This window comes from Poecilia reticulata, chromosome 18, assembly GCF_904066995.2.
Source record: "Poecilia reticulata chromosome 18, P_reticulata-male-v2, whole genome shotgun sequence".
Lineage (NCBI taxonomy): Eukaryota > Metazoa > Chordata > Actinopteri > Cyprinodontiformes > Poeciliidae > Poecilia > Poecilia reticulata.
Window position 1 is genome coordinate 14113569 of NC_088847.1, and position 21676 is coordinate 14135244.

Consider the following 21676-nt stretch of genomic DNA (forward strand, 5'->3'; position numbering starts at 1 on the left):
AGCTAAGATCCTGTGGGACTTCCAGATCCAGACAGACAAGACAAACCAACCGGACATTGTGGTGGTGGATAAAGAACTGAGGAAAGCCGTTGTGGTGGATGTAGTAATACCAAGCGACTACAACATCAGGAAAAAGGAGCATGAGAAACTGGAGAAATACCAGGGCCTCAGGGAGGAACTGGAAAAGACCTGGAAGATGAAGACCACAGTGGTGCCTGTGGTCATCGGGGCCCTCGGGGCAGACAGTCACCCCCAAACTGGAGCAGTGGCTCAAACAGATCCCAGGAACAACATCAGACATCTCAGTCCAGAAATGTGCAGTTCTAGGCACATGCAAGATACTGGAGGAGAACCTCAAGCTCCCAGGCCTCTGGTAGAGGACCCGAGCTCAGAGGATGAAACAGACCACCCGCAGAGGGTGAGAAGGGAATTTATATATAATTTTTAAAAATAACCAAACTGAATATTTGGTTATTTTTTAAGCCCCTCTGTCATTTGGCAGGTTACAATTAACACCTTTGACTAGTGCACATGAAGACATGATAGAAGGAAAGGTCTTTTTTATTGTTTTTGAGTGAGTCGAAAACCTCCTAAGGAACTACTCTGGCATTTTTGTTTTCTGGAACTTTATGTGATGCAAGAGTAGCCATAACACATGCCTTTTTTTGCTGTAATTGGTGAATGACTTTAGTTTCCGTATTAATGTCAACGTTTTCAGATTCTATTGGCTCTGACGGTTCGAACGACATGTCAATCGTCAAAATTGACCAATGTGTTCCTGAGAAACTGCCCCGTGTAGTTTTGAAAAAATGAATGGGGAATTGGGAGGTTTTACGCAGAGAGCGCAGAGCACAGTTATTGTAATGTAATTATGAGATATATTAGTTTTTCTTGTGATCATATCATTTTGACAACTTAGTTGTCATTGCTATTTGCATTTTCATTGTCATATAATTCTATTTGAAGTGTTATTGTGAGTTAATCTGTTCCATTTTCAGTCTATTACAATTTGTCTATTTTTTCTCTTTTTATGAATGAATGCAATGTGGACTTTTCAAAAGAACCCCCCAAAATAATTTAGATTTAATTACTTATTTATGATATATAATAATGTATTATATGAAAAGAATAAATGATTAAAACAGAACCTACAGAAATAAAAACTAAGAAAGTTCAAATGGCACAAATTGTTCCAAAATGGCTAATTTGGAAGGTCCGCCTAGATTTTTATCTACACTGAAAAAAGTGATTTTGGAGAGTGGTAAATATGATCTAAAAAAATAATATAAAATTTAATATTTTTTTTATTTAGCCAAGGAATTATAAAATAATGGGTAAATTTTACATATGCTACCCATTCGTTAACAGTAAAAACCATTACATTGGAAAATAGAGTAAAATATACCCCCGAATCTTAAGTCCGGTGCTCCAAAGTCGCACATGCGTCAGACGCGTTTTTGAATGAGCGGGACAGGGAACTCTGCAGCTTTTGGCGGTAATGCTACTAACAATTTGTTGCCAACCGACAACAACAACAAGAAGAAGAAGAAGAACTCTGCATCCTCCCTGCCATCGAACCGTGAGCTGAAGGTAAGCTATTTGTGAATAATAGCGCGAAGGCAAATTGTAATATTTGAAATGATGAGATATTACACTTCCCTTATATTCAATGTGCATCTGGTAACATGCCATTACTTGAAATCAACGATTGAATCTGTCCCTGGCGCCACCATGACGGTTGACTGTCTGGACAACTAAGTTGCAATGAAATGTGTTCGCGGTGTGCTTTTTACAAGATGATTTTTAGCTAGCATGCATGACAGTGTCTGACCGCTGGTTTTAAGATTAGAAATGCAGCTTTTTCTAATATATTGAACAGATGCAGCACCTGAAAAATGTAGAAGATTTGAATTATTTCATTGACAGTGTTTAATATGTTTTAGGGCTTTAATTCACAATTTCTAATCATCATTTTTAACTTCATTTTAAACATGTCACTGTATTTGTTCAAGAAATTAGTTTTTATTGAAGCAAGCACTTGGTTGTACATGTTTACATACAAATAAGTCTTTTTAAAATATTTCAGACAATGACCACTGGAAGTGTGGAACCAACAGAAATGGATTCCAGTCTTCCATCACTCTCTTCAGGCACTCAAGAGAAAAATTTATGAGACCTTGAAGAGGACAGAGCTTCTAAACAGGTAGCCATCTTCAGATTTAGCTCAATACTTAACATTGTTTGGCTTATTATTCAGTTGAAATCATTATAATTTTGATTCTCAGTGGCAGCTTTGCTAGATTAGTGAATATTACCAAAGATTCAACATTTTAGACACCTATTATATTCCTGTCTCAGGTTTTAGATGCTGCAGACTTGGATTTAAAGACTTGAATAACAAAACTAATTGAATCAAAAGTAACATTGAGGGTCAGAAGTGCCTGTGCAATGTGTTGTGTTGACATGCGGTGTGGCTGACTGACATTTTATGGCCACAAGTCCTTAGAACTAATACAGCAAACAGTTGAATGTCCTGTATGTCAAAGTGCAGTTGCAGTGCTACATCTGACTAAGACTTATTCCACTGTTGTAGTTTCCAAATTGGCTAGCAAAAGCTCTCCTTTGGACATTTACGGAGTCCCCACAACACACATTAACCATTGTTACCAAGTGTGTTAGATGCTGGTACTAAGTTGATCCCCAGAAGGACTTGTAACTAACTGTGTGTTGGGTCCCCATAAGTCATGTCTGAGGTGTGTTGGGTCCCCATAAGTCATGTCTGAGGTGTTTGTAACACACAAAAACCAGATGCAGCACCTGAAAAATGTAGAAGATTTGAATTATTTCATTGACACAGTGTTTAATATGTTTTAGGGCTTTAATTCACTATTTCTAATCATTTTAACTTCATTTTAAAAATGTCACTGTATTTGTTCAAGAAATTAGTTTTAATTGAAGCAAGCACTTGATTGTACATGTTTACATGCAAATAAGTCTTTTTAAAATATTACAGACATTGACCACTGCAAGTGTGGAACCAACAGAAATGGATTCCAGTCTTCCGTCACTCTCTTCAGGCACTCAGAAGAATTTATGGGACCTTGAAGAGGACAGAGCTTCTAAACAGGTAGCTATCTTCAGATTTAGCTCCATACTTAACATTGTTTGGCTTATTATTCAGTTGAAATCATTATAATTCTGATTCTCAGTGGCAGCTTTGCTAGATTAGTGAATATTACCAAAGATTCAACATTTTAGACACCTATTATATTCCTGTCTCAGGTTTTAGATGCTGCAGACTTGGATTTAAAGACTTGAATAACAAAACTAATTGAATCAAAAGTAACATTGAGGGTCAGAAGTGCCTGTGCAATGTGTTGTGTTGACATGCGGTGTGGCTGACTGACATTTTATGGCCACAAGTCCTTAGAACTAATACAGCAAACAGTTGAATGTCCTGTATGTCAAAGTGCAGTTGCAGTGCTACATCTGACTAAGACTTATTCCAGTGTTGTAGTTTCCAAATTGGCTAGCAAAAGCTCTCCTTTGGACATTTACGGAGTCCCCACAACACACATTAACCATTGTTACCAAGCGTGTTAGATGCTGGTACAAAGTTGATCCCCAGAAGGACTTGTAACTAACTGTGTGTTGGGTCCCCATAAGTCATGTCTGAGGTGTTTGTAACACACAAAAACCAGATGCAGCACCTGAAAAATGTATAAGATTTGAATTATTTCATTGACACAGTGTTTAATATGTTTTAGGGTTTTAGGGCTTTAATTCACTATTTCTAATCATCATTTTTAACTTCATTTTAAAAATGTCACTGTATTTGTTCAAGAAATTAGTTTTTATTGAAGCAAGCACTTGATTGTACATGTTTACATACAAATAAGTCTTTTTAAAATATTTCAGACATTGACCAGTGCAAGTTTGGAACCAACAGAAATGGATCCCAGTATTCCGTCACTCTCTTCTGGCACTCAGAGAAGAATTTATGGGACCTTGAAGAGGACAGAGCTTCTAAACAGGTAGCTATCTTCAGATTTAGCTCCATACTTAACATTGTTTGGCTTATTATTCAGTTGAAATCATTATAATTCTGATTCTCAGTGGCAGCTTTGCTAGATTAGTGAATATTACCAAAGATTCAACATTTTAGACACCTATTATATTCCTGTCTCAGGTTTTAGATGCTGCAGACTTGGATTTAAAGACTTGAATAACAAAACTAATTGAATCAAAAGTAACATTGAGGGTCAGAAGTGCCTTTGCAATGTGTTGTGTTGACATGCGGTGTGGCTGACTGACATTTTATGGCCACAAGTCCTTAGAACTAATACAGCAAACAGTTGAATGTCCTGTATGTCAAAGTGCAGTTGCAGTGCTACATCTGACTAAGACTTATTCCAGTGTTGTAGTTTCCAAATTGACTAGCAAAAGCTCTCCTTTGGACATTTACGGAGTCCCCACAACACACATTAACCAGTGTTACCAAGTGTGTTAGATGCTGGTACAAAGTTGATCCCCAGGAGGACTTGTAACTAACTGTGTGTTCGGTCCCCATAAGTCATGTCTGAGGTGTGTTGGGTCCCCATAAGTCATGTCTGAGGTGTGTTGGGTCCCCATAAGTCATGTCTGAGGTGTGTTGGGTCCCCATAAGTCATGTCTGAGGTGTTTGTAACACACAAAAACCAGATGCAGCACCTGAAAAATGTAGAAGATTTGAATTATTTCATTGACACAGTGTTTAATATGTTTTAGGGCTTTAATTCACAATTTCTAGTCATCATTTTTAACTTCATTATAAAAATGTCACTGTATTTGTTCAAGGAATTAGTTGTTATTGAAGCAAGCACTTGGTTGTACATGTTTATATACAAATAAGTCTTTTTAAAATATTTCAGACATTGACCAGTGCAAGTTTGGAACCAACAGAAATGGATTCCAGTATTCCGTCACTCTCTTCAGGCACTCAGAGAAACATTGATGAGACCCTGAAGAGGAGAGAGCTTCTAAACTGGTAGTTGTGTCAGATTTAGCAACATACTTAACATTTTTTGGCTTATTATTCTGTTTAAATCAATATAATTTTGATTCTCAGTGGCAGCTTTGCTAGATTAGTGAATATTACCAAAGATTCAACATTTTGGATACCTTCTGTATTCCTGTCCCAGGATTTAGATGCTGCAGACTTGGATTTAAAGACTTGAATAACAAAACTAATTGAATCAAATGCAACATTGAGGGTCAGAAATGCCTGTACAATGTGTTCTTTTGACAAGTTAAATAAAAAAGGTGTTCTGCAAAGCTTTGTTCTCCTGTAATCATTTCATGATATTGGTGATAAGTTATTGATCATTTTGTTGAAATCTAAAATGGCTGACCGTATATGTCAGGAAATGGAACAACGGTCCCCACGAGGTAAGTTAGTGTAAATTATGCAAATAATATGTAAATCTGGTCCCCATCTGACATGTTTTTTCGGAATTTCATGAGTCCCCATATAGCATGGCTCAGACAGGTTGATGACTCTACTTTTGAAATTGAGTTATCTTAAGCTGTGTTTAGGTTAATATAGGTATAAATAGTATAAAATATTTTTTATGGATTTTTAGAACCACTAGAAAGTCTAGTCCCCACAAGTGATGATAAAATTGGTAGTCCCCACGACACATGTAAACTCGTCTGTGTGTGTGTGTGTGCGTGTGTGTGTGTGTGTGTGTGTGAGAAGAATCAAAATAATAGAAACAATAATCATGACAATGAGAAAAAAATATATTACTAATGCTCAAATTTAACCCCCCAAATTGTTAAGTATAAGAAATAGGCATATATTATTGCACAGGTCGTTAACTTAAATAATCCTAATCATAATAATCATAAATTTTGTCATTAAGTAAAGGGATATGAAGACATTCTTTTATACAATGTCACAGTGAAAATTTATAGCCCAAAGTTATTTCCAGCTTGCTTGTTTGTTTATTTTTGTCACGTGGTTTTTGTGACTGAGCTCTGCCTCCGACAGACTTAATGAACCAATCGGTGATGAGTTTCAAAGCCCAACAATAACTTAACCTTCCAGGTCAGAACATTTTCCCCGTCCTGCTCTGACAAAACTGACACAGAAGTATTTGGCCACGGTTAGCGGATCACTCCCAGAGACTCCAGACCGTTGATTGTTCATGGGGAAATTATCTGGAGTTTGAGCCTTAAAGCCCGTAGACGGACCGACTGCGAGCGTTCCTGAAGGTGGGGAATGTTTAGTCATCTCAGGAGCTGTGAAAAGTGGAGTGAAATGCCACCGTGTGCGTGGAGTTGTAATCGGATTTTAACATTTTGAAAAGCTTTACTTTCATCTGTGGGCAGCAGAGTTTAAAAAAAAGAGAAACGAGAAATGCTCAGAAGCTCAGAACATTCCAGGTTGCACGGTTTTGCTGTGTTGATCGACTGCTTGCTCACTTTTCATAGAAAACCAACACACAACCCGTTACTCATGGTGGATATTGGTGAAATAAACAGAATGAGCAAAATAAATAAAAATCTTATCGGCGAGAAAGAGACCAACAGTTTGTTTTCTACCCAAAATGTTCCTGTAGTTCTCTGCTGCACTCCGGAAGTTACTTTGTGAAATCCTCTTTGCAGTAATCGCATATGAATCTAATAGCCTGGTTGTTTGTAGTTTAACACCTCCACTGAGCTGGAGGAAATTTGTGTGCACAGAATGGTTTACATTCGGTGTCTGATACGTTTCTAATTTCCTGCAGAGCACAGAAAAGCTGAGGGAAATATTTACAAGTAATGACCTGGAGATCTTTCAGGCCAAACTCGCAAACTCACTCTTGAGAAGTTGTGTTTTTTCTAAATGGGTATAGCTTCATCATCCAGGGTCAATGTTTTCTTTGTATTTTGCCTCTACCCTAAATAAATAACCATAACTTGGACATTTAACTTAAAAAAGAAACATTACGTTCCTCCCTCTGTATTTTTATGTTAAATGTTAGCCGCTAACATTTAACACTCTTCTCCAGCAGACACCAGCAGAAGGTTTTGGGTTGAAACTGACTGACATTTCAAAATGTTTGAGCCTTTTGGATTGAAGGTTCAAAGTTCAAGGCTTCCACGCCTTAAAACCCTGCATGGTATCTCTGAAAACTCTGGCTTTGGCTAGGTTTTTTTTTTTTTCCAAGTTTATTTCATACAGCACATTTAGCAGCAAGGCAGTTCAAAGAGCTTTAAACCATAAAAACAAAATACAGTTAAAAAAAATAAATAAATCACTGAAATATCCAACTAAAGGATGAAACTGAGCAAATGGTGTGTCTCAGTTTTAATTCGTTGTTAATCTGCTGACATTCAGTGAACGCTGGAGTTTAATAAGTTGGTTCAGCAACGTAAAGTTGTAATACATGTGATCAGACCAATTTATTAGAGATATTTCCTTCTAATAGATGAATTGTACACAATGCATGCCACATTGAAGGTGGAAAAGGTTTGAAATTACTATTTTTCCCCTCTAAAATTATAAAAATACAGCATTTAACAATGGTGTGTAGATAAATTTATTTTTATTTTTTTTAAAAAGCAGCAGGTGAAGGTTGTTCAAACTGCAGCCAGAAAGAGTTCATGATAAATAATAATAAAAAAACAAACAATAAGTGATATGTCAATGCATAATATTCACATAGTAATGTTTAAAACAGCAATTTAAAAAAAAATAATCCAAGCAACACAGGTGGAGCAATCTATTTGCCCTTTGCTCATTCAGCACCTCCTAAACAAGCAAAAAAAATATTGAACAGAAACAACATTTCAATCTGCATAAAAGAGCTGGAAAAAAAACTACATGTTGATCACTTTGTAATGACTGCACACATAAATAAATTACAACTACAATTACCATGTATGAAATCAGTATGAGATCTCTTTTTCTCTAAAGAAAAAGACTTGAAGAACGAGCATTAGGTGTGTAGTCTTTTTTTTTAATTAATTTTTTTTTTTTCACAGTTTTGTACAAAAGAACAAGTTAATAAATGATAAAAACATTGACCACAGTTAATGTTGCTGGTGATTTGTGTCTCTCTCATCCTCGGTTAAACCACATATTTTGTTTCTGGAAATCTAGAAATGATCATATTATGTCATCATTTGTGCCTTTTTAATGGACTTCTATGCCGATACTAGCTGTTGAGGTCAACGCCACGTCCCAGAATGACAAGAGTGTACGAGGTCAGCGAGGTCCAGACGTCTTAACAGAGTCACTCGACCAGAAGGGTCCTTTTTATGCCACATGGAGCACAGAGTGGACTCATAATGACAGATCTGTCTGGTTTATCAGCCTCTTTCTGGAGCCTCCACTCTCTTTGCTTGATATTTCTTCTTAAAAAAAAAAAAAAAGCAGAATTTTCCTCCTCTCAGATTTGCTTGTAGATACAGACCTTCTGGTTTTTGCTGTTGCTTAACAGAAAACCCGAGTCTAAGGTGCGTTTTAAACCTGCTCAGAAAGACTGAGAAAACGCTGCAGACCACAGCCACTGAGACCGACACATACTTGTTCTGCCTAATCCCCATTAGCTCTCACCTCACTGCACCATGAGGCTTATTCACGCTGAGAGCTGCTTGTTTTACTGCAAAAACATCAGAAGAACTTCTACAAGACCGATGTTGCCTGTCCTGTTTGTGATTTGCCAAATTTGAACCCTTTTACGACATAAAGATACAATAGATTTGTCTAAACAAACTATTAATGCCTGTTTGTTTAACCCCTGGACTCCAAATTAACCCCGTTAGAACCGTGCTGTCAGTTCGGCACAAAGGAGGGGAAATGCCTGCTGTTTTGAGCTCACATTGTGCTTGAAGCCGTTTGTATCGACTAGAATCGTGCTTCTATGCGATTCCCATGTCCGTCTGTAGAAAACACAACTCCATGTACGGTGGAAGTGATCAGGAGTCACGTGGGAATAGTCAGGAGTGGAGTGTGCGTGCACAGGAAGCAGGTTTCATCCCCGTGGGTTGGTAATAAAGGAGCACTTCTGACGGAGAACAACAACAATAAGAAGGTTTGCGGACCATCAGATCAATGAGAAAACATCGGCTTCCCTGACGTCTGCAGCTGGGCCAGAAAAAGAGGGTCAGAAGGTCAAGAATACGGAAAGACCTCTTGATGAAAAACTCGCATCTGAAGCATTTTAAGTCCCCAAAATAGAGCTCCCATTCCCGATTTTTGCATCCACTATTTCCCTCGGTGGACTCGGTCTTAGCAGATGAACTTTATTAAATCCCGCTACAACAGAGAGCAACAGCGGGGACACGGAGCTGAAGACCCCTCTGATCGAGAAATCGCGTGAGAACCGAGCCTAGAACACTCAAGGAGCTGCTCCGGTCTCCTCCCTCCCCCCGAGGTCAAAGCACTTCTGTCATATTAGCTTACACACACAGCGTCCATATTTCTCAATAAATCATGGACCCTGAAGGATCACTGCGAGCTGCAGGACTCTTCTTTTAGTCACTATGCTGAGATGAACGTCGTCGTGGGGGAAGTTTGAAGGAAGGACATTTAGTGACGTTTTATCCATGTAGTGTTTTGTGAGTGTTTGCTCCTGCTTTTAAATTGAAAGAAAAATGTGGCGGGTCGAAACAAAGAGGCAGAGAACAAAATGGAAACTTTCTCTTTAAAGATGCAGTCAGAAAAAAAAGACATTCAAAGTCAATTTTAGATAAATAAAAAAGTAAATATATAAATAAAACTAAGGCTAGATTATTTAAAACCTCATATTGGAGTGAAGAAAATAGTCTTTGAGAGCAACATACAAAAAAAACTGGTAAAAAAAAAAAACTGAACAAAAACAACAATAAAATCAAACAAAAATAATCCAGTGAAACTTTTCAGTGGAAAGTCTTTAAAATTGCGGACTAAACTAAAATTCAAATCAGTTCATTTCCAAGAAAGGAATTGTTCACCCTAATAATAGTAATAATAATACTAACAATGATAATAATAATAATAATAATAGTCTCCATGGTAAAATACAAAAACAACACGACTTTAAATAAATAGCATCAATTATAAAATGCAATAGTTGAATAATAATAATAATTAATAGTTTCTAGTCTTTGATCGCGGGCTGCTGGTTTCTGACAACCTCCTGATTAAACATACATGAAAGATGAAAGAGTCCATAAAGCTCAGCTGCCCTCAGGACACATTTCTCCAGGAAACTCGTCCTGTTTTCCTCCTTCTTGTCACGCAAGACCCCGCTGCTGCCGCTGCCCTGCTGGGAATCCAACCCACAACCTCCAACCCGGTCACACCGAGACGTTATTTTATTTTATTTTTTTCTTACAATATTCGATGAATTTATCTGCAACATCACATTTTTGTTCATGATAAGCTGGAAACGGCTCAAAGAGCGCGGAGAGAAAATGCTAAAGTGTTTTATTATAATTTTTTCTGATTAAGAAAATGTAAGATTAGCGGTAATTTTCTTTTCTAAATATTTCATTGAATTTGACATAGTTGGACATGTATCACTTTGCTCAAATCGCAAAAGTTACTCAACAACATGTTTCTGTCTGTTTTTGCGAACTTTGCTGCGGGATTTTTTTTAAGATAAAAAAAAACCGCAGATTTTTTTTTTTTAGATAAAAAATTAGGCTGAAAGCAAAATCTTGATCGATGACGGGTCAAAAAAAATAAACAAAAAAACAAGAAGGAAAGAGAAAGAAAGCGAGAAAGAGCGAGAGAAAATGAGAATTAGATTTAAAAAAAGAAAAGAAAAGAAAACTCGAGATCTAACTTGATGGACAAAATAACCTGCAGATTAATCCGATGTACAAAAAAATAAACACAAACTTGCTAAACTTTAAAAGAAAAAATTAAGCGCTATGTGAGATGTGGGAATTTAAAATAAAACAGCAGCAAAAACAAATAATAAAAAAAAAAGTGAAGGGCCATTTAACCTAAAAACTCATATCTGCTACCAAACAGCGAAGCCAGGCTAAAAGGAAATTATGACGCCTCCCCAACTACCTTTTACGTTCTTGGTCTTTAAGAAGCGTTTCATTTTTTAAGTAAGAAATTAAATGTAGGCTGCATAAAAGTTGCGCAAATTTCTTCGAAAATAGATACTTTAAGAGTAAAAAAGTCGTAGAATCAACTACGAGTCGTAGATGTAATTTCTAAAGTTTGAGCTCAACATATATCGCTGTAATAAAGTCAATAATCACCGAGGATGATGATGATCATTAATAATAATAATAATAAATTTTATTATTATTATTATTATTATTATTATTATTATTATTATTATTATTTGTAGTAAAAATGGCGATGAAAGGCGTTACTTTTCGATGTGACCGAGACGTTTTTTTTTTCTTCTCAGCATCTTTGTCAGAACAGGTCAGAGGTCAAACAGAAACCCACACAAGTTTTGTTGAAGTGCTACAAGTGCGTCGTGCTCTTCCTGTTTTACAGTCGCGGTTCATGATGCCGTTTCCAAAACTCTAAATAAATATGCTGTTTACTTTTGTTTTGTTGGACAAAACGCCATCCGTGGGTGTAAAAAGAAAAGAAAAAAAACAACTTAGGTTTGCATCAATATGGTTCTGGAAATCCTTTCAACATTAGTGTTAATTTATATCAGCTGTGAACGTCACACGAGTTCATGACTGAAAGGTGTGAACGTAAAGAAACACAAAGTCAAAAGTCTATTTGACAGAATATCTTTCATCAAAAACTTGATATTGACTTCTCCAATTACAGTTATAAGAGATTACATGTGCAGATTTGACCAGCTGAGGGCAGCAAAGAGCACATTTTTAAACGGAAGATGTAATTTAAGTTCAAGTTTCATATTTTCGTTTGGAAGAAAGACTGATTCATACAACATAACGCAATTTTTTCATGACTTTATTTTGTGGTTTCTGGGGAAAGAGGCATACATTTAACGTCAGGTTGCATTAAAACATATGATTATGTAAATTATTTTTACAGCTTGCTTTGGCATATAAAGTTACCGTTGATGGCGCCAATGGCGCTGGGTATGATAAACAGATGAAAATGTAACAACTCATTGCAACCACTAGATGGCAGTGTTACACTCTCTTTGGGTTGACTCAACCACAGTTTGTTCCGAGTTCAAAAGAGAAACTATCAGGAGCACAAAGTAACGTTCAGAACCGGGATGTAGAGAAACCACAGTGCTGCTAGGAAGTCATTGGGAGTATATTATTAATGCTATTGTTCAATATTATTAAGTCTGTGTCTTACTATGGAAGTAAAATATACTACAGTGTTACCTGGTGAATAAATCACAGAGGAATAATGTGTTAGACTTTACAGGTTCGCATCATCACCTTGTTTTACGTACAGTATATTTAACTCTGTTATTTATTCCTGCCCCAGATCAGTTTTACACCCTCAGGAAAATCCAACAGCTAATAACTGGGAAACTCAATAAAGGGAAAACCTCCTGGTCAGGGGTCAGTGTCAGCCTGGAGGAGTTCAAGTGCCTTGGTGGCTTATTTACAATGTCAGGATGGAGCAGAAGATGAATAAACTGTGACCTTCTTTGCAGTAATGCTGACGTTGCTCTGGTCTATGGTCACGAGATAAAGACCGCGATAGGAAGAAAGAGACACAGCGCCTGAAATGAGCTTCCTTCACTGGGTGGCTGAACTCAGACTTGTAGAAAAGGTTTTATAGGGCAAATGATGCTTATCCTGTGTGAGCTGAGCACCACTCTCATCCACAATAATAACACCTCTCAAGAAACTCCAGTAAACTTTACAGAGTAGGTAACAAAGGCTGAAGGCGTTGCTGAAGGAAGAGTTCAGTATTATTGCATTTAGGGGCTCAGATGGGAGACGTGGGGTGTCGCCCTTAAGGTTTGAACTGAAACCTGTACAGGTTGCAGCGAGGGACATAAAGTAGACCTTTTTCTGAAGATTGTAATATTCACAACCATTTTTGTTGGCTAAAGTTGAGTAAGTGAGATGATAATTATGGTTTAAATTCACTGACAGTGGCGGAAGCTGAGTGGAGGATTTGGTACTGAGACACAACTGTGTATCATCAGCATAGAAAGAAATGTCTCGAAGCAGAGACCTTGGCAGTGTACGATCTGACCAGATGGTAAACAGAAGATGGCCAAGAACCAAACCTTGAGGGACACTAGTCTAGGGGTAAAATGGGAGTCGTCCATGGTGACAAACTGTGGTTGGTTGGAGAGGTGGTGAAACCAGCAGCCTGGGGTTTTCTGAACACCTGCAAGTTCCAGGTTTTCCCCCGGAATGACTCTGTATCCCTTTTGTTTCAGTCCTTGACTTTTTCCTCCTACAATCTGATCTTAGAAAAGTTGAAGACAATTAGTGGGTTGATGACAACAGAAACTAAAATACCGATGGTTGCAGCTCGTGGCAAAAACTATTTGCCATCGTGTCAAGACGTAGATCTATTCTCTCAAGAATCTTTAACTTTATGAAAGTCCGTGGCCTTAGTTCAGTGCTGTCCGGCAGCACGGTGGTAGGATCAAATGTACAGCCAGCAGAGAAAGCCCCGAGCTGTCACTGAAGACAAACAGAGCAGTCTGGAGGCTGATTATCTGCATCTAAACTCAGAGGAATTAAAAGGGTGCCCAGCTTGCAAATGAAGACAAAAACAAGTCAGTGGCAATCATGCACGGTTGGCTGGAGATGTGAAGAGTTCACGTCTGGGGCTCAGGCTGCATTCAGAAGTGCTGCTTGATGTGCAGCTTAATTCATTACAAAAGAGATGGAGCTCTTTAGCATGCGGCATGTTTTCCCTCTTCAAAGCCTATCTAATGAGAGAGGTCCTTCAGATGGGCTGCATCAGCTGTCACTAAGTTCTTGTGGGAAAGGAGAAAGAAATAAAATATGCTTTTCCCTTGCAAGAGAAAAAACTCTTTCATAGCAATTTGCGAGTGAGCTTCCAGATCAAGATGTTTAAAATCAGAGTCCGCGTGGCGTTTGGGTGAGGCTTGTTCGTTTTCACTGCCTCCAGCTGTTGTTTTCCTCGTTGAGAAAAATCATTTCCTTATACATGGAAAAAAAAAACTTATTTACCCAGACACAGATGGCTTAAAAGACGGTTCAGTTTTGCAGATTTAAGGACAGTTGTTACATTACTGAACATGACTGAGCTGATGCATTCAAAAACAGTCCAATTTCACAGGGAATTATCACATATATTATCATTTTCTTCTACTTAGCTTGTCTTTTAAATTGTTCTTCAGAGAACTAAATACATCCAAACTCAAAACAATTTACGTTTTCATACCACTATAAATACATTCGGGCTGTAAGAGTTTGAAGTGGTGTACTTGGTACACTTATTTTTGCGTTGTCCTTAAATAAAATTGTAGTACAGTAAAAAAAAAAAATCCAGCTGCTGACGACGTTAGAGTAGCATTTGCAGCAAGGCTACACCTAACCATTTCGTGTTTACACAAAAAGTAATACTCCTTTTATTATCTTGGTCATACTGGCAATAAAAGACACCCAAACTATGGATTACAGCTCCGCTTCTTTAAGTTAACACACTCAGGAACCAGATGTAGCCATTTGTTACCAGTACTTTAAAATAAAGTTACTCGAGTAGAAGTGCAGTAAAAATATCTAAAGGTTACTAAAGTAAATGTAACTAGAGACACCAACCTCTGGGAGAATCACACCATCTGTTGTTACTGACATATAATGTAAGCCCTCTTGTTTTTCTCTTGCTGTACTCGGTGTCAATTATCCCTCTCTCTCTAAACACACACAAACACACAGAGTTAGGTTTTTGATTTTCAGCTCTGCCACTTCGTTTGTTTGCTCTCCTTCCATTTGGTCTACAAAAACTCATCTTGATTTAGAGGATGTATCCAGTCTTTGAGTAATTTGAGTAGTCCCACTGTCAAACAGCTTTCACGATGCACGATGCTCTAAAAATGTTTTTTTTATTTGAAACAGAAATTTAAAAAAAGTACCAGAAGAAGATCAAGAAAAATCTTGAAAAATACATAAACACACCTCTCCTCTCCACTCCTTAGTAGAATATATTACTTTTGAAGACATTGCACATCTGTTTGCCTCTGGTTTGCTCTGCTGGATCATTTGATGCCAAAGATGCTGCATTTGCTTTTTCTTCAGAGAGTAAAATCTGCAAACCTTTACCGACTCCACAGCAGTGCACTTTGAAACAGCTGTCATGGCACCCAGGTTTAATTCAATCAGCACATCCAACCAAGACCTTGATTTGCTCTTATCTGTGCTATTGAATTATTTAGCACTCCTCCTGCCCTCACAAAAACTCTGTTGGCTTTAAATAATGGATGTGGTAATGAAATACATGTAGTTTCCTATAGGATGATGGTTTTTAGAGACCTAAATTCTGAGTTATGTTGAAGATCGCTCATTTAAAACTGTATCATTCGTGTTTTAGACAAACCAAAGGTTATTTTGTAATCTTGGGCATTTTGTGTGTGTTTTTTTTTAGGGTGAAACTCCACTTATCCTCCTCGTTTGACCTTTGCAGTGAGGAGAGAAGATTTGCAGAGGCAACAGTCACAACTTAGACAGGTACAGATATAACAGCAGCTCTCCAGAGACAGCAGAAGAAATGTGAAATCCCAGACAAAAGGCATGTTTTGCTCAGAATGTTGTTTCATCTAATAGAGGTGAACCATACACACATCAGAGGCGCACTTTGATTTGAAGATCGAAGAAAATGTAAGGGGAGTAGATTCTCTGAGGACCACTGAGTTAAATTACTTTTTTTTTTTCAATGTTAACGTTTTTTCTTTCTTTCAAGCAGTTTTTCTTATACATTTGATAAATGTATTCATGAAAGAGGGCTGGCTGTCTCCAGCAGCTGGTTAGTGACAGAGGTACATCAGTGTTCAGCGACACTCAAAATACCCAAGATGCTCCACTCGAAGCCGGAATTTACAACAATTTTCACAGCGGCTTGCCTGTGGCCTAACAGATGTATGTAACATATCTGAATGTAATTGACTTGCAGAAATATGTACTTAGTAAATATTAGATGGGCAGTTTAACACTGGTGCTTTGATTATGTCTTGTGGCAGCCATTTTGGAGGGAATTTCTGGTGACACATCTAAACCTTTCCATCTTGGAAAGGCTAATGTTCCTAAATGAAGATCATAAATGTTAACTTTTCACTACAAATGCTACACTACACTGGTGCATTGTTGTGCTAAGTCACAATGCTAGTTATTATTTGCAACACAAACTGCTAGCAACGAGTTAAATGCTTTTAAGCTTTTTTAAAAACATATCCGTAAAGAAATTTGATTTTAAAGAGCAAATAAATCGCAGCTGCTGCTTTGTGTCATGGCTGGCACATTGGAGTGGAGGTAAGAAATGATGAAAACGAGAAACTCCGGCTTACTTCAAAGTCTGCAAATCTCATCAGGAGTTCAAATAAATGGTTTATTACTGCAATTGTCCTTCTTAGCAGCCATGTTGGATTTTGAAGTGAGTGCTAAAGAGAAAGCACCAATTTTCCTCGTGCTTCTATTGATGTTTTAACCTTGAAACTCAGAAATGTTCAACTTTGAGGCATGAACGCACTGCACTCTTTGTTCTCGTCTCTTTTTCCCACGGACCAATGTTTTTGTTCATAATCTGAATACCAAGTTGTTTTTTTTGTTTTTTTTACTTCAAGTACCTCCGTATGAGTTCAAAGTCCTTAAAATACATGAATGTAATTCACACATAACTACTTATCTACAATACAATCATATTTTTAAACCCCAAGATGATTGCTAACCCATTTAAACAGCAATTTAAATGTAAAAACCTGATCCCATCAGTATCACTTCCTGCATTTGCTGGAGAAACTGGGATATCCTGTAGAGGAAGAGGAAACCCCATGATAAAAAGTGCATGACGACATGAAATCATGATTTTCTGTCTAGTTATATAGCTATAAAACATACATTTACACATTAATTAGCTACTGAATACATTACTGAGCTGAGCTCTGAGTATCCTTGTAGGAATTTGAGGTTTGTAAGCTTCCCTTGGTTTTGTTGGCTATGATTAAAGGATTCATTGGTCTCGCCTGCGCTGTCTGCAAAGTTTCAGCCTGCCAAGTAATTAGGAAGCAGTGGAATACCAACCGCCGGATGGCCTCGGGGGTTTTCACTTTTGCTTTCATGCAGCCACTAACAACAGGGCCAATTCCTTCCATATGCACTCCCAGCCTGCAGGGTGTTGTAGCGAGAGCTTCCTTTACGGGGGTCTCTGTTCAAATTGCATTTGATGTGTAATTATAGTATTCTTTAAGGCTTGTTTAAAGATGGAGAAAATTGGACATATCATTACGTCTGAATATAATTTCCCCTCTTTGCTTAAAAAGCCAGAGGGAATCTAAATCAGCAGCAGCTTTTATTCGGTCTGATTTATCAAATCCTCGCAGCGCGTTCATCACAAACATATCGGGACAAGTTCGTTTTCTTCCAAATGCTTCTTGGCTAGTGCCTCCTTTCTGTCAGGTGGATTCAAAAGGCATAAACATCAGGCCTCAGACATCAAAAGGCTCCTGCCATGATCGCAGATGTCACGAATCGAGAAACGCGGGATCCATTCAGGGACGCGAACAGGTGGAGCCCACAGTGTGAACTTGGCAAGCTTGCAGGAGGAAGTTAAAATCTAGGAGGATGCAGCAGAAACTCTAGAGGCGATCACAAATATTCATCCAACTGATTTTGAATACCTTTAAAAGTTTTATTTTTTCTGCAGCAGCTACAGACGGATGAGTGAAAGGGCTTCTTTACTGCAACGGGAAAGTAAAAGCATCCATGTAAACAGGATCATAATCCGGAATATGCAACCTCATATTCCGGATGAGGTTGCATCCGGAATATGCGCTACATGCACCTGGTTACCTGGCACCGTAACCAGGTGCACGTCGCGACGTTTCCGAAAGCTTTAGCAAGAGTCGGAATCAGCAGGTAGATTTTTTCCCCCCATAAAAATAAGAACATTGCACTACTGTGATGGGACAAGTCTCCACTGTTGGAAAGAAGAACAAAAATGCTGAAGGTCATTTAAAGCTTCCTGCAGAACATTTAGACAAAACAGTGAGATAGTTGGACATTCAAAACATAATATACTTCTTTGGTTGTATTGGCACGCTCCATGTTTGGAAGGGGGAATGAAAATGCATCCAAAACACCAGTGAAGCTGTTTTCACTGCATGATGAACCCGTAGACATCATGATGAAAGGAGAAATGAACCGGGACACTATCGATAAGAATCAGAAGATGAAACGAGGACGAATATTTCTGTAAGATAATGATCCCCAACACACAGCCGAGCCAGTCAATCACCCGACTTGAATGCGACTGAAGATCTGGAGTGTGGATAAAGCCAATGGTGCACAGAAGAGGCCCAGATAACTTCAACTCTGAAGACAGTTTGTGAGGAAGATCTCATTTGTACAGAAATCTGAGTAGAGCTTGAAAAAGGTGTTTGGCGACCTACGAACCCGACTCATTTACACCAGTCCTGTCAGGAGGAATGAGCCAAAATACCAGCAAGCTCTCATGAGAAAACACAAAACATTTCACCTATTTTTTTTTTATATATGTAAAAAAATTTTAACAAATGTAGCCAAATCAAAAGAATCATCTCTTGTCATGCTGCCAAGTAGCAAATAGAAAAATTTAGATAATCATTGCTGGCCTGAAGTCGGTAATTTCATATCAAATTATGTTAAGAAAATGTTATGTTTGTATTTTACAGTGTATGTAAATATGCAGGAGGTAACAGCTTTAAGATCTGGACAGAAAACTTTTTTTTTTTTATTTAATGCTCTTTTGCACTGCCCTCTAGTGGCTAAAAACACAGTTACAAACGTCTGAAAATGTGGAGTAATGAATTGATTTTATAATCCACATTTTCATTGGAAACTGGTGGCACACAACCGTCGGCAGCCTGGGAATAAGCTCTTGTGGCGGACCGACGGCTGTGTTTGGACCTAATGAGGCGTCGGGCTCAGGGGACACGCTTTAAAGTAGAGCATGTTTTCAGATGAGAAAAGCCCCACAGAGGCTTTTTTTTCCCCTTTTTTTAATTTATGGGAATTTCTCGTTGCAGCTGGAGCAGGCATGTGCAGGGAGGGTTTGGGGGGGGGTTGGGGGTGCTTGAGCACCTGCCCCTTTTGCTCCTTGCCCCCAAGTGCCCTTTTGGTCAATTTTTTATTTTTTTGGTATTATTATTTTCTAAGCCCTCTTCTGACACATAACATGTACTAAAATTATTTATTTATTTATTTTTGTACAACAAAATAAGCCCACCGGTCACCTTGTTACCTTTGACCTTTTACCCGTGACAAATGACGCACGGGTAAAAGCCCCGTGCATCATTTGTCGCACGGGGATATGCGAGTGATATCTCGCATATTACTGTGCGAGATATCTCACTTATCTCGCACAGTGAGGTAAGGCGGCTAACTGGAGCTCAACGTAGCGAACGTTCCAGATTACAGAACAGTTTTTGTTGAATTAAAACGTTTTTGGTGAATAAAGTGGAGTAGACTTGCTGCTTGTCAGATGACAGAAAACGTTGAAGTATCGTTTCTGCTTCAGCTCGGAGTCGAGGTTTAAGCAGAGAGGTAATGAAATACAACAGACACTGACAGGCCTCTGCGTCTGCCTTTCTCTGAAGAACTACTGAGCGGGAGGAGACAGCCAGGTGAGGAGAAACTGCTCTTATCTATCGATTCAGTATTTTTACCATACAGACATTAGGCTGTTGTTGGTGTGCTATTAGCTAGCTGATAGCTAACGACTTTGCTAGCAAAGCAAGATAACTGAAAAGCTTCTACCCTGTATTGTTAATGATATCAGTCATTCTTTAGTATCGCTTATGCAATAAGGGCACATCGCCCGTCCAAAACCGATCATCTCCATAATGGATATGTGTCCGATCTTCTAATTTCCTTTGCTGCATAATGTACATTTAATTTATTCTGGCGTTAGGTAAATGTATGTTGAAGGAGAATAACACTTAAATAAAAGTCCAACAAGGATATTCATTTAGAATTAAAAAGAACTCACCCTGAATTACCATGATAGATATAATGAATGTAATAAAAGTGTCATTAATGAAAGGGAAAAAACTCAACCCAGACTTTAAGTAAGTTTAGGGTCTGGCTACCACAGTATGAAGTTAAAAATGTTTCCCAATTATTCAATGAAAAAAATAAAATTTGCCTCAGTTAAGTAAAATCAAATTGTAATCAAAACTTTTGGAATTGTAATGATTTCTTTTTTTAAAACTAAGTTTTGTTTAAAAAACTTTTTTTTAAAATTAAATAACTCATTTTTGTCTTGTGAACTTAGTTATTTGCCAAACATAAACTTTTATTTGGACACATCAAATCTTTTGTTGTGATTTTGGGCCCTGCTCAAGACCTCATGTGAGAATCACAAGCAAAACTTTGAGTCACAAACAAAAACTCAGAAGAGCAAGAAAAGATTTATGACAAGTGCAAAGAAGTTTGTTTAGCAAATAATCTTTTCACTTCATGAGACAAAAATGTGTGATTTTAATGTTAAAACAGGTTTTTTAAGCAAAACTCAGTAGGTTTTTCTCATGGTCACATGCATTAACAATTACATTTTTGCTTTTGTTTTTTGTTTTTTCTGCAGTTCCACCTTAAAGTTTGATGCAGCTCTGCTTTCCTGAATGGACCATCTTCATCTCCACTGCAGCAAACAGGCAGCTCTGTTTTATAGATTACAGTCCACTAAAAGGTTGCATTGTGCCCTTGTTTATATTTTTAATAGTGTAATTCTGATCCAGCTCTGATTTACATATCTTGCTAAATTGCGGGTTTGAATATTGCAAAACTTTCCTATAACAAAATAGACCTGCAGAAAGAAATGACTAATAAAATATCTTATATAGGCATAGCTGTATGCTCTTTGAAGAGATTTTCCTTAGCTTTGATTGTATATTTCACAATTTTGTAATTTATCATTGTTTATTAAACTCTGAAAGCTGAGAGGCTGTTAATATTCTGTCCTAGAATGTGGTTAGATGTGTCCTTTTTTTTTATTGAGCACCTGCCCCTTTAGTGGTCTCTGCACGGCCCGGAGCTGGAGTGAAAGTCCAATTCCCTCAACAACAAATCTAGTTAAAAAGTTTGAAGCATAGAGCAGATTTTTAATAACACCAACCGGACGTCCATAGTTGTTCGTCATTTCACAGCAAGACTCTGTTTTTACCACACGAAGCAGAAACGCTAAACGAAAACAAATGTAATCTATTTTTCTTAATTATTAGGTGTAATTACATCTAAATTTGCAACATTGCCCCTGGGTTAAAATCTAAGCCATAATTAGAATTTTTACACTGGATAAAAAAATGACATAGAAAAGCAGCTGTAGTTACACTGGAGCAGCTACATGTCTGGAAGAAAAGGTTCCTCTGGCTGATCAGATTCTTTGTTCGGCTTTATGGCTTCCCTGAGGCTGCTTTACTCTCCGTGCACAAACAAAACAATAAAAGTGACTAAAGGGGTGTTTAAGGATCTGCGTGTTCCTCTGTCGCTCATTAAAATCTGTGGCCTGTCAATGAAAACAAGGCAAAAGTACATGATGGTTCTGAGAATGTTGCTGAAGTGTTTTCCAAAAAGA

At 37.8% G+C, this 21676-nt stretch overlaps 2 long non-coding RNA genes across 2 annotated transcripts in view; both read left to right on the top strand.

The window, feature by feature from the left end:
• The window catches only part of LOC108167224 (uncharacterized), a 74408-nt gene that overhangs the window by 37296 nt on the left and 15436 nt on the right, over positions 1–21676 (top strand). Inside the window, exon 2 of the long non-coding RNA XR_001777593.2 lies at positions 15500–15582. This is a non-coding gene — a long non-coding RNA (uncharacterized LOC108167224). The remainder of the gene's footprint in view (positions 1–15499; positions 15583–21676) is intronic.
• On the top strand, positions 3856–6530 carry LOC145548704 (uncharacterized). The gene is made up of 2 exons (XR_014084709.1): positions 3856–4034; positions 4911–6530. It is a non-coding gene; the product is annotated as an uncharacterized LOC145548704 (long non-coding RNA).